Source organism: Ascidia mentula, chromosome 5 (assembly GCF_947561715.1).
Source record: "Ascidia mentula chromosome 5, kaAscMent1.1, whole genome shotgun sequence".
Classification (NCBI taxonomy): domain Eukaryota; kingdom Metazoa; phylum Chordata; class Ascidiacea; order Phlebobranchia; family Ascidiidae; genus Ascidia; species Ascidia mentula.
In genome coordinates, this window is record NC_138570.1 from 8,497,048 (window position 1) to 8,505,193 (window position 8,146).

General features: G+C 45.2%; 38 non-coding genes across 38 annotated transcripts; all 38 read right to left on the minus strand.

Moving 5' to 3' along the window:
* Positions 1-21: 21 nt before the first annotated feature.
* Positions 22-140, minus strand: Trnal-caa (transfer RNA leucine (anticodon CAA)). Its single transcript has 2 exons — positions 103-140; positions 22-67 (listed from the first exon to the last, which is right to left on the minus strand). It is a non-coding gene; the product is annotated as a tRNA-Leu (tRNA).
* A 68-nt stretch (positions 141-208) lies between these two features.
* Trnan-guu (transfer RNA asparagine (anticodon GUU)) lies at positions 209-282 on the minus strand. Its single transcript has one exon. It is a non-coding gene; the product is annotated as a tRNA-Asn (tRNA).
* A 252-nt stretch (positions 283-534) lies between these two features.
* Trnat-agu (transfer RNA threonine (anticodon AGU)) lies at positions 535-606 on the minus strand. The gene has a single exon. It is a non-coding gene; the product is annotated as a tRNA-Thr (tRNA).
* Positions 607-673: 67 nt separating this feature from the next.
* Positions 674-763, minus strand: Trnai-uau (transfer RNA isoleucine (anticodon UAU)). Its single transcript is given in 2 exon segments — positions 674-709; positions 726-763. It is a non-coding gene; the product is annotated as a tRNA-Ile (tRNA).
* A 104-nt stretch (positions 764-867) lies between these two features.
* Trnat-cgu (transfer RNA threonine (anticodon CGU)) lies at positions 868-939 on the minus strand. Its single transcript has one exon. It is a non-coding gene; the product is annotated as a tRNA-Thr (tRNA).
* A 124-nt stretch (positions 940-1,063) lies between these two features.
* Trnal-caa (transfer RNA leucine (anticodon CAA)) lies at positions 1,064-1,182 on the minus strand. Its single transcript has 2 exons — positions 1,145-1,182; positions 1,064-1,109 (listed from the first exon to the last, which is right to left on the minus strand). It is a non-coding gene; the product is annotated as a tRNA-Leu (tRNA).
* Positions 1,183-1,250: 68 nt separating this feature from the next.
* Positions 1,251-1,324, minus strand: Trnan-guu (transfer RNA asparagine (anticodon GUU)). Its single transcript has one exon. It is a non-coding gene; the product is annotated as a tRNA-Asn (tRNA).
* Positions 1,325-1,576: 252 nt separating this feature from the next.
* On the minus strand, positions 1,577-1,648 carry Trnat-agu (transfer RNA threonine (anticodon AGU)). Its single transcript has one exon. It is a non-coding gene; the product is annotated as a tRNA-Thr (tRNA).
* Positions 1,649-1,715: 67 nt separating this feature from the next.
* Trnai-uau (transfer RNA isoleucine (anticodon UAU)) lies at positions 1,716-1,805 on the minus strand. Its single transcript is given in 2 exon segments — positions 1,716-1,751; positions 1,768-1,805. It is a non-coding gene; the product is annotated as a tRNA-Ile (tRNA).
* Positions 1,806-1,909: 104 nt separating this feature from the next.
* On the minus strand, positions 1,910-1,981 carry Trnat-cgu (transfer RNA threonine (anticodon CGU)). The gene has a single exon. It is a non-coding gene; the product is annotated as a tRNA-Thr (tRNA).
* A 125-nt stretch (positions 1,982-2,106) lies between these two features.
* Trnal-caa (transfer RNA leucine (anticodon CAA)) lies at positions 2,107-2,225 on the minus strand. The gene is made up of 2 exons: positions 2,188-2,225; positions 2,107-2,152 (listed from the first exon to the last, which is right to left on the minus strand). It is a non-coding gene; the product is annotated as a tRNA-Leu (tRNA).
* Positions 2,226-2,293: 68 nt separating this feature from the next.
* Trnan-guu (transfer RNA asparagine (anticodon GUU)) lies at positions 2,294-2,367 on the minus strand. Its single transcript has one exon. It is a non-coding gene; the product is annotated as a tRNA-Asn (tRNA).
* Positions 2,368-2,619: 252 nt separating this feature from the next.
* Trnat-agu (transfer RNA threonine (anticodon AGU)) lies at positions 2,620-2,691 on the minus strand. The gene has a single exon. It is a non-coding gene; the product is annotated as a tRNA-Thr (tRNA).
* Positions 2,692-2,758: 67 nt separating this feature from the next.
* Trnai-uau (transfer RNA isoleucine (anticodon UAU)) lies at positions 2,759-2,848 on the minus strand. Its single transcript is given in 2 exon segments — positions 2,759-2,794; positions 2,811-2,848. It is a non-coding gene; the product is annotated as a tRNA-Ile (tRNA).
* Positions 2,849-2,952: 104 nt separating this feature from the next.
* On the minus strand, positions 2,953-3,024 carry Trnat-cgu (transfer RNA threonine (anticodon CGU)). The gene has a single exon. It is a non-coding gene; the product is annotated as a tRNA-Thr (tRNA).
* Positions 3,025-3,148: 124 nt separating this feature from the next.
* On the minus strand, positions 3,149-3,267 carry Trnal-caa (transfer RNA leucine (anticodon CAA)). The gene is made up of 2 exons: positions 3,230-3,267; positions 3,149-3,194 (listed from the first exon to the last, which is right to left on the minus strand). It is a non-coding gene; the product is annotated as a tRNA-Leu (tRNA).
* Positions 3,268-3,335: 68 nt separating this feature from the next.
* On the minus strand, positions 3,336-3,409 carry Trnan-guu (transfer RNA asparagine (anticodon GUU)). Its single transcript has one exon. It is a non-coding gene; the product is annotated as a tRNA-Asn (tRNA).
* A 252-nt stretch (positions 3,410-3,661) lies between these two features.
* Positions 3,662-3,733, minus strand: Trnat-agu (transfer RNA threonine (anticodon AGU)). Its single transcript has one exon. It is a non-coding gene; the product is annotated as a tRNA-Thr (tRNA).
* A 67-nt stretch (positions 3,734-3,800) lies between these two features.
* Positions 3,801-3,890, minus strand: Trnav-uac (transfer RNA valine (anticodon UAC)). Its single transcript is given in 2 exon segments — positions 3,801-3,836; positions 3,853-3,890. It is a non-coding gene; the product is annotated as a tRNA-Val (tRNA).
* A 104-nt stretch (positions 3,891-3,994) lies between these two features.
* Positions 3,995-4,066, minus strand: Trnat-cgu (transfer RNA threonine (anticodon CGU)). Its single transcript has one exon. It is a non-coding gene; the product is annotated as a tRNA-Thr (tRNA).
* Positions 4,067-4,191: 125 nt separating this feature from the next.
* Trnal-caa (transfer RNA leucine (anticodon CAA)) lies at positions 4,192-4,310 on the minus strand. The gene is made up of 2 exons: positions 4,273-4,310; positions 4,192-4,237 (listed from the first exon to the last, which is right to left on the minus strand). It is a non-coding gene; the product is annotated as a tRNA-Leu (tRNA).
* A 68-nt stretch (positions 4,311-4,378) lies between these two features.
* Positions 4,379-4,452, minus strand: Trnan-guu (transfer RNA asparagine (anticodon GUU)). Its single transcript has one exon. It is a non-coding gene; the product is annotated as a tRNA-Asn (tRNA).
* Positions 4,453-4,704: 252 nt separating this feature from the next.
* Positions 4,705-4,776, minus strand: Trnat-agu (transfer RNA threonine (anticodon AGU)). The gene has a single exon. It is a non-coding gene; the product is annotated as a tRNA-Thr (tRNA).
* Positions 4,777-4,843: 67 nt separating this feature from the next.
* Positions 4,844-4,933, minus strand: Trnai-uau (transfer RNA isoleucine (anticodon UAU)). The gene is given in 2 exon segments: positions 4,844-4,879; positions 4,896-4,933. It is a non-coding gene; the product is annotated as a tRNA-Ile (tRNA).
* A 104-nt stretch (positions 4,934-5,037) lies between these two features.
* Positions 5,038-5,109, minus strand: Trnat-cgu (transfer RNA threonine (anticodon CGU)). Its single transcript has one exon. It is a non-coding gene; the product is annotated as a tRNA-Thr (tRNA).
* Positions 5,110-5,420: 311 nt separating this feature from the next.
* Trnan-guu (transfer RNA asparagine (anticodon GUU)) lies at positions 5,421-5,494 on the minus strand. The gene has a single exon. It is a non-coding gene; the product is annotated as a tRNA-Asn (tRNA).
* Positions 5,495-5,746: 252 nt separating this feature from the next.
* On the minus strand, positions 5,747-5,818 carry Trnat-agu (transfer RNA threonine (anticodon AGU)). Its single transcript has one exon. It is a non-coding gene; the product is annotated as a tRNA-Thr (tRNA).
* A 67-nt stretch (positions 5,819-5,885) lies between these two features.
* On the minus strand, positions 5,886-5,975 carry Trnav-uac (transfer RNA valine (anticodon UAC)). The gene is given in 2 exon segments: positions 5,886-5,921; positions 5,938-5,975. It is a non-coding gene; the product is annotated as a tRNA-Val (tRNA).
* Positions 5,976-6,079: 104 nt separating this feature from the next.
* Positions 6,080-6,151, minus strand: Trnat-cgu (transfer RNA threonine (anticodon CGU)). The gene has a single exon. It is a non-coding gene; the product is annotated as a tRNA-Thr (tRNA).
* A 124-nt stretch (positions 6,152-6,275) lies between these two features.
* Trnal-caa (transfer RNA leucine (anticodon CAA)) lies at positions 6,276-6,394 on the minus strand. Its single transcript has 2 exons — positions 6,357-6,394; positions 6,276-6,321 (listed from the first exon to the last, which is right to left on the minus strand). It is a non-coding gene; the product is annotated as a tRNA-Leu (tRNA).
* A 68-nt stretch (positions 6,395-6,462) lies between these two features.
* On the minus strand, positions 6,463-6,536 carry Trnan-guu (transfer RNA asparagine (anticodon GUU)). The gene has a single exon. It is a non-coding gene; the product is annotated as a tRNA-Asn (tRNA).
* A 252-nt stretch (positions 6,537-6,788) lies between these two features.
* Positions 6,789-6,860, minus strand: Trnat-agu (transfer RNA threonine (anticodon AGU)). Its single transcript has one exon. It is a non-coding gene; the product is annotated as a tRNA-Thr (tRNA).
* Positions 6,861-6,927: 67 nt separating this feature from the next.
* On the minus strand, positions 6,928-7,017 carry Trnav-uac (transfer RNA valine (anticodon UAC)). The gene is given in 2 exon segments: positions 6,928-6,963; positions 6,980-7,017. It is a non-coding gene; the product is annotated as a tRNA-Val (tRNA).
* Positions 7,018-7,121: 104 nt separating this feature from the next.
* Trnat-cgu (transfer RNA threonine (anticodon CGU)) lies at positions 7,122-7,193 on the minus strand. The gene has a single exon. It is a non-coding gene; the product is annotated as a tRNA-Thr (tRNA).
* Positions 7,194-7,318: 125 nt separating this feature from the next.
* Positions 7,319-7,437, minus strand: Trnal-caa (transfer RNA leucine (anticodon CAA)). Its single transcript has 2 exons — positions 7,400-7,437; positions 7,319-7,364 (listed from the first exon to the last, which is right to left on the minus strand). It is a non-coding gene; the product is annotated as a tRNA-Leu (tRNA).
* Positions 7,438-7,505: 68 nt separating this feature from the next.
* Trnan-guu (transfer RNA asparagine (anticodon GUU)) lies at positions 7,506-7,579 on the minus strand. The gene has a single exon. It is a non-coding gene; the product is annotated as a tRNA-Asn (tRNA).
* Positions 7,580-7,831: 252 nt separating this feature from the next.
* On the minus strand, positions 7,832-7,903 carry Trnat-agu (transfer RNA threonine (anticodon AGU)). Its single transcript has one exon. It is a non-coding gene; the product is annotated as a tRNA-Thr (tRNA).
* Positions 7,904-7,970: 67 nt separating this feature from the next.
* On the minus strand, positions 7,971-8,060 carry Trnai-uau (transfer RNA isoleucine (anticodon UAU)). The gene is given in 2 exon segments: positions 7,971-8,006; positions 8,023-8,060. It is a non-coding gene; the product is annotated as a tRNA-Ile (tRNA).
* Between the last annotated feature and the right edge of the window lie 86 nt (positions 8,061-8,146).

The window sequence follows — 8,146 nt, forward strand, 5'->3', positions numbered from 1 at the left end:
ATCCTCAAATAAAAAAGAGATTGTCAGAAGTGGGATTCGAACCCACGCCTCCATTCGGAGACCAGAACACCCATACCACCGTAATTCAGTGCAGCATAGAAGCTTGAGTCTGGCGCCTTAGACCACTCGGCCATCCTGACATGCGAATGAACCTTCCATGCAAATAGTTAACTACCATTTTCGGAGGAGATGAATATAACAATTATTACGTCCCTGGGTGGGCTCGAACCACCAACCTTTCGGTTAACAGCCGAACGCGCTAACCGATTGCGCCACAGAGACGCACGACCTTCAGCCGCTCAACGCACTGATGAAAACTTTTCTCTACATGTTCCAATTTTCTTTGTTGCCCATCTTCCACAAACCAGCTAGTTGCCAGCATTGTGCACAACTTAGTACCACATTGTGTCGGTTGATCTGTTAAAACCAGTTATCTTTTGAGACTTGCGCTTCAGAGTTTGTAAGGCTATTCCGGTTCAAAATCAGACATGCAAGAAATTTAGGTCACTGTAATACTTACAAATAGATTAAAATAGGCACCGCCGGGGATCGAACCCGGGATCTCCTGTTTACTAGACAGGCGCTTTACCACTAAGCCACGGCGCCACATGCAATACAGTATGCTTCAGTCTTTGTTCTTACAACTTGATATTGAAACAGTATTAAAACTTGCTGCTCCAGGTGAGGCTCGAACTCACAACCTCCGCATGTCTCCGTAACTGTCATATAAGTACGGCGCGCTAACCGATTGCGCCACTGGAGCTGGTTTGCTCTTATTTTCAGTGCATGTTGTACAGCACGGCGACAACAACACCGACAGATAATATATTTCCTGCAGATAAATTCGAAAAAACATTTCTAGCCACTTGCCTCCAGCGAGGTTTGAACTCGCGACCCCTGGTTTACGAGACCAGTGCTCTACCACTGAGCTATAGAGACCAACTAGCACACTGAAACAATCACATTATACTTGTAGTAATGTGGAATCAAATACTAGCTTTGAGGAATGCTATTGGCAGTGGAGCCGAAGAGAAAGATTAGATATCCTCAAATAAAAAAAGATTGTCAGAAGTGGGATTCGAACCCACGCCTCCATTCGGAGACCAGAACACCCATACCACCGTAATTCAGTGCAGCATAGAAGCTTGAGTCTGGCGCCTTAGACCACTCGGCCATCCTGACATGCGAATGAAACTTCCATGCAAATAGTTAACTACCATTTTCGGAGGAGATGAATATAAAAATTATTACGTCCCTGGGTGGGCTCGAACCGCCAACCTTTCGGTTAACAGCCGAACGCGCTAACCGATTGCGCCACAGAGACGCACGACCTTCAGCCGCTCAACGCACTGATGAAAAATTTTCTCTACATGTTCCAATTTTCTTTGTTGCCTATCTTCCACAAACCAGCTAGTTGACAGCATTGTGCACAACTTAGTACCACATTGTGTCGGTTGATCTGTTAAAACCAGTTATCTTTTGAGACTTGCGCTTCAGAGTTTGTAAGGCTATTCCGGTTCAAAATCATACATGCACGAAATTTAGGTCACTGTAATACTTACAAATACATTAAAATTGGCACCGCCGGGGATCGAACCCGGGATCTCCTGTTTACTAGACAGGCGCTTTACCACTAAGCCACGGCGCCACATGCAATACAGTATGCTTCAGTCTTTGTTCTTACAACTTGATATTGAAACAGTATTAAAACTTGCTGCTCCAGGTGAGGCTCGAACTCACAACCTCCGCATGTCTCCGCAACTGTCATATAAGTACGGCGCGCTAACCGATTGCGCCACTGGAGCTGGTTTGCTCTTATTTTCAGTGCATGTTGTACAGCACGGCGACAACAACACCGACAGATAATATATTTCCTGCAGATAAATTCGAAAAAACATTTCTTGCTACTTGCCTCCAGCGAGGTTTGAACTCGCGACCCCTGGTTTACGAGACCAGTGCTCTACCACTGAGCTATAGAGACCAACTAGCACACTGAAACAATCACATTATACTTGTAGTAATGTGGAATCAAATATTAGCTTTGAGGAATGCTATTGGCAGGGGAGCAGAAGAGAAAGATTAGATATCCTCAAATAAAAAAGAGATTGTCAGAAGTGGGATTCGAACCCACGCCTCCATTCGGAGACCAGAACACCCATACCACCGTAATTCAGTGCAGCATAGAAGCTTGAGTCTGGCGCCTTAGACCACTCGGCCATCCTGACATGCGAATGAACCTTCCATGCAAATAGTTAACTACCATTTTCGGAGGAGATGAATATAAAAATTATTACGTCCCTGGGTGGGCTCGAACCACCAACCTTTCGGTTAACAGCCGAACGCGCTAACCGATTGCGCCACAGAGACGCACGACCTTCAGCCGCTCAACGCACTGATGAAAACTTTTCTCTACATGTTCCAATTTTCTTTGTTGCCCATCTTCCACAAACCAGCTAGTTGCCAGCATTGTGCACAACTTAGTACCACATTGTGTCGGTTGATCTGTTAAAACCAGTTATCTTTTGAGACTTGCGCTTCAGAGTTTGTAAGGCTATTCCGGTTCAAAATCAGACATGCAAGAAATTTAGGTCACTGTAATACTTACAAATAGATTAAAATAGGCACCGCCGGGGATCGAACCCGGGATCTCCTGTTTACTAGACAGGCGCTTTACCACTAAGCCACGGCGCCACATGCAATACAGTATGCTTCAGTCTTTGTTCTTACAACTTGATATTGAAACAGTATTAAAACTTGCTGCTCCAGGTGAGGCTCGAACTCACAACCTCCGCATGTCTCCGTAACTGTCATATAAGTACGGCGCGCTAACCGATTGCGCCACTGGAGCTGGTTTGCTCTTATTTTCAGTGCATGTTGTACAGCACGGCGACAACAACACCGACAGATAATATATTTCCTGCAGATAAATTCGAAAAAACATTTCTAGCCACTTGCCTCCAGCGAGGTTTGAACTCGCGACCCCTGGTTTACGAGACCAGTGCTCTACCACTGAGCTATAGAGACCAACTAGCACACTGAAACAATCACATTATACTTGTAGTAATGTGGAATCAAATATTAGCTTTGAGGAATGCTATTGGCAGTGGAGCCGAAGAGAAAGATTAGATATCCTCAAATGAAAAAAGATTGTCAGAAGTGGGATTCGAACCCACGCCTCCATTCGGAGACCAGAACACCCATACCACCGTAATTCAGTGCAGCATAGAAGCTTGAGTCTGGCGCCTTAGACCACTCGGCCATCCTGACATGCGAATGAAACTTCCATGCAAATAGTTAACTACCATTTTCGGAGGAGATGAATATAAAAATTATTACGTCCCTGGGTGGGCTCGAACCGCCAACCTTTCGGTTAACAGCCGAACGCGCTAACCGATTGCGCCACAGAGACGCACGACCTTCAGCCGCTCAACGCACTGATGAAAACTTTTCTCTACATGTTCCAATTTTCTTTGTTGCCTATCTTCCACAAACCAGCTAGTTGTCAGCATTGTGCACATCTTAGTACCACATTGTGTCGGTTGATCTGTTAAAACCAGTTATCTTTTGAGACTTGCGCTTCAGAGTTTGTAAGGCTATTCCGGTGCAAAATCAGACATGCACGAAATTTAGGTCACTGTAATACTTACAAATACATTAAAATAGGCACCGCCGGGGATCGAACCCGGGATCTCCTGTTTACTAGACAGGCGCTTTACCACAAAGCCACGGCGCCACATGCAATACAGTATGCTTCAGTCTTTGTTCTTACAACTTGATATTGAAACAGTATTAAAACTTGCTGCTCCAGGTGAGGCTCGAACTCACAACCTCCGCATGTCTCCGCAACTGTCATGTAAGTACGGCGCGCTAACCGATTGCGCCACTGGAGCTGGTTTGCTCTTATTTTCAGTGCATGTTGTACAGCACGGCGACAACAACACCGACAGATAATATATTTCCTGCAGATAAATTCGAAAAAACATTTCTAGCTACTTGCCTCCAGCGAGGTTTGAACTCGCGGCCCCTGGTTTACGAGACCAGTGCTCTACCGCTGAGTTATAGAGACCAACTAGCACACTGAAACAATCACATTATACTTGTAGTAATGTGGAATCAAATATTAGCTTTGAGGAATGCTATTGGCAGGGGAGCAGAAGAGAAAGATTAGATATCCTCAAATAAAAAAGAGATTGTCAGAAGTGGGATTCGAACCCACGCGTACATTCGGAGACCAGAACACCCATACCACCGTAATTCAGTGCAGCATAGAAGCTTGAGTCTGGCGCCTTAGACCACTCGGCCATCCTGACATGCGAATGAACCTTCCATGCAAATAGTTAACTACCATTTTCGGAGGAGATGAATATAAAAATTATTACGTCCCTGGGTGGGCTCGAACCACCAACCTTTCGGTTAACAGCCGAACGCGCTAACCGATTGCGCCACAGAGACGCACGACCTTCAGCCGCTCAACGCACTGATGAAAACTTTTCTCTACATGTTCCAATTTTCTTTGTTGCCCATCTTCCACAAACCAGCTAGTTGCCAGCATTGTGCACAACTTAGTACCACATTGTGTCGGTTGATCTGTTAAAACCAGTTATCTTTTGAGACTTGCGCTTCAGAGTTTGTAAGGCTATTCCGGTTCAAAATCAGACATGCACGAAATTTAGGTCACTGTAATACTTACAAATACATTAAAATAGGCACCGCCGGGGATCGAACCCGGGATCTCCTGTTTACTAGACAGGCGCTTTACCACTAAGCCACGGCGCCACATGCAATACAGTATGCTTCAGTCTTTGTTCTTACAACTTGATATTGAAACAGTATTAAAACTTGCTGCTCCAGGTGAGGCTCGAACTCACAACCTCCGCATGTCTCCGCAACTGTCATATAAGTACGGCGCGCTAACAGATTGCGCCACTGGAGCTGGTTTGCTCTTATTTTCAGTGCATGTTGTACAGCACGGCGACAACAACACCGACAGATAATATATTTCCTGCAGATAAATTCGAAAAAACATTTCTAGCCACTTGCCTCCAGCGAGGTTTGAACTCGCGAACCCTGGTTTACGAGACCAGTGCTCTACCACTGAGCTATAGAGACCAACTAGTACACTGAAACAATCACATTATACTTCTAGTAATGTGGAATCAAATACTAGCTTTGAGGAATGGTATTGGCAGTGGAGCCGAAGAGAAAGATTAGATATCCTCAAATAAAAAAAGATTGCCAGAAGTGGGATTCCAACCCACGCCTCCATTCGGAGACCAGAACACCCATACCACCGTAATTCAGTGCAGCATAGAAGCTTGAATCTGGCGCCTTAGACCACTCGTCCATCCTGACATGCGAATGAAACTTCCATGCAAATAGTTAACTACCATTTTCGGAGGAGATGAATATAAAAATTATTACGTCCCTGGGTGGGCTCGAACCACCAACCTTTCGGTTAACAGCCGAACGCGCTAACCGATTGCGCCACAGAGACGCACGACCTTCAGCCGCTCAACGCACTGATGAAAACTTTTCTCTACATGTTCCAATTTTCTTTGTTGCCTATCTTCCACAAACCAGCTAGTTGTCAGCATTGTGCACAACTTAGTACCACATTGTGTCGGTTGATCTGTTAAAACCAGTTATCTTTTGAGACTTGCGCTTCAGAGTTTGTAAGGCTATTCCGGTTCAAAATCAGACATGCACGAAATTTAGGTCACTGTAATACTTACAAATACATTAAAATAGGCACCGCCGGGGATCGAACCCGGGATCTCCTGTTTACTAGACAGGCGCTTTACCACAAAGCCACGGCGCCACATGCAATACAGTATGCTTCAGTCTTTGTTCTTACAACTTGATATTGAAACAGTATTAAAACTTGCTGCTCCAGGTGAGGCTCGAACTCACAACCTCCGCATGTCTCCGCAACTGTCATGTAAGTACGGCGCGCTAACCGATTGCGCCACTGGAGCTGGTTTGCTCTTATTTTCAGTGCATGTTGTACAGCACGGCGACAACAACACCGACAGATAATATATTTCCTGCAGATAAATTCGAAAAAACATTTCTAGCCACTTGCCTCCAGCGAGGTTTGAACTCGCGACCCCTGGTTTACGAGACCAGTGCTCTACCACTGAGCTATAGAGACCAACTAGCACACTGAAACAATCACATTATACTTGTAGTAATGTGGAATCAAATACTAGCTTTGAGGAATGCTATTGGCAGTGGAGCCGAAGAGAAAGATTAGATATCCTCAAATGAAAAAAGATTGTCAGAAGTGGGATTCGAACCCACGCCTCCATTCGGAGACCAGAACACCCATACCACCGTAATTCAGTGCAGCATAGAAGCTTGAGTCTGGCGCCTTAGACCACTCGGCCATCCTGACATGCGAATGAAACTTCCATGCAAATAGTTAACTACTATTTTCGGAGGAGATGAATATAAAAATTATTACGTCCCTGGGTGGGCTCGAACCGCCAACCTTTCGGTTAACAGCCGAACGCGCTAACCGATTGCGCCACAGAGACGCACGACCTTCAGCCGCTCAACGCACTGATGAAAACTTTTCTCTACATGTTCCAATTTTCTTTGTTGCCTATCTTCCACAAACCAGCTAGTTGTCAGCATTGTGCACATCTTAGTACCACATTGTGTCGGTTGATCTGTTAAAACCAGTTATCTTTTGAGACTTGCGCTTCAGAGTTTGTAAGGCTATTCCGGTGCAAAATCAGACATGCACGAAATTTAGGTCACTGTAATACTTACAAATACATTAAAATAGGCACCGCCGGGGATCGAACCCGGGATCTCCTGTTTACTAGACAGGCGCTTTACCACAAAGCCACGGCGCCACATGCAATACAGTATGCTTCAGTCTTTGTTCTTACAACTTGATATTGAAACAGTATTAAAACTTGCTGCTCCAGGTGAGGCTCGAACTCACAACCTCCGCATGTCTCCGCAACTGTCATGTAAGTACGGCGCGCTAACCGATTGCGCCACTGGAGCTGGTTTGCTCTTATTTTCAGTGCATGTTGTACAGCACGGCGACAACAACACCGACAGATAATATATTTCCTGCAGATAAATTCGAAAAAACATTTCTAGCTACTTGCCTCCAGCGAGGTTTGAACTCGCGGCCCCTGGTTTACGAGACCAGTGCTCTACCACTGAGTTATAGAGACCAACTAGCACACTGAAACAATCACATTATACTTGTAGTAATGTGGAATCAAATATTAGCTTTGAGGAATGCTATTGGCAGGGGAGCAGAAGAGAAAGATTAGATATCCTCAAATAAAAAAGAGATTGTCAGAAGTGGGATTCGAACCCACGCGTACATTCGGAGACCAGAACACCCATACCACCGTAATTCAGTGCAGCATAGAAGCTTGAGTCTGGCGCCTTAGACCACTCGGCCATCCTGACATGCGAATGAACCTTCCATGCAAATAGTTAACTACCATTTTCGGAGGAGATGAATATAAAAATTATTACGTCCCTGGGTGGGCTCGAACCACCAACCTTTCGGTTAACAGCCGAACGCGCTAACCGATTGCGCCACAGAGACGCACGACCTTCAGCCGCTCAACGCACTGATGAAAACTTTTCTCTACATGTTCCAATTTTCTTTGTTGCCCATCTTCCACAAACCAGCTAGTTCCCAGCATTGTGCACAACTTAGTACCACATTGTGTCGGTTGATCTGTTAAAACCAGTTATCTTTTGAGACTTGCGCTTCAGAGTTTGTAAGGCTATTCCGGTTCAAAATCAGACATGCACGAAATTTAGGTCACTGTAATACTTACAAATACATTAAAATAGGCACCGCCGGGGATCGAACCCGGGATCTCCTGTTTACTAGACAGGCGCTTTACCACAAAGCCACGGCGCCACATGCAATACAGTATGCTTCAGTCTTTGTTCTTACAACTTGATATTGAAACAGTATTAAAACTTGCTGCTCCAGGTGAGGCTCGAACTCACAACCTCCGCATGTCTCCGCAACTGTCATATAAGTACGGCGCGCTAACCGATTGCGCCACTGGAGCTGGTTTGCTCTTATTTTCAGTGCATGTTGTACAGCACGGCGACAACAACACCGACAGATAATATATTTCCTGCAGATAAATTCGAA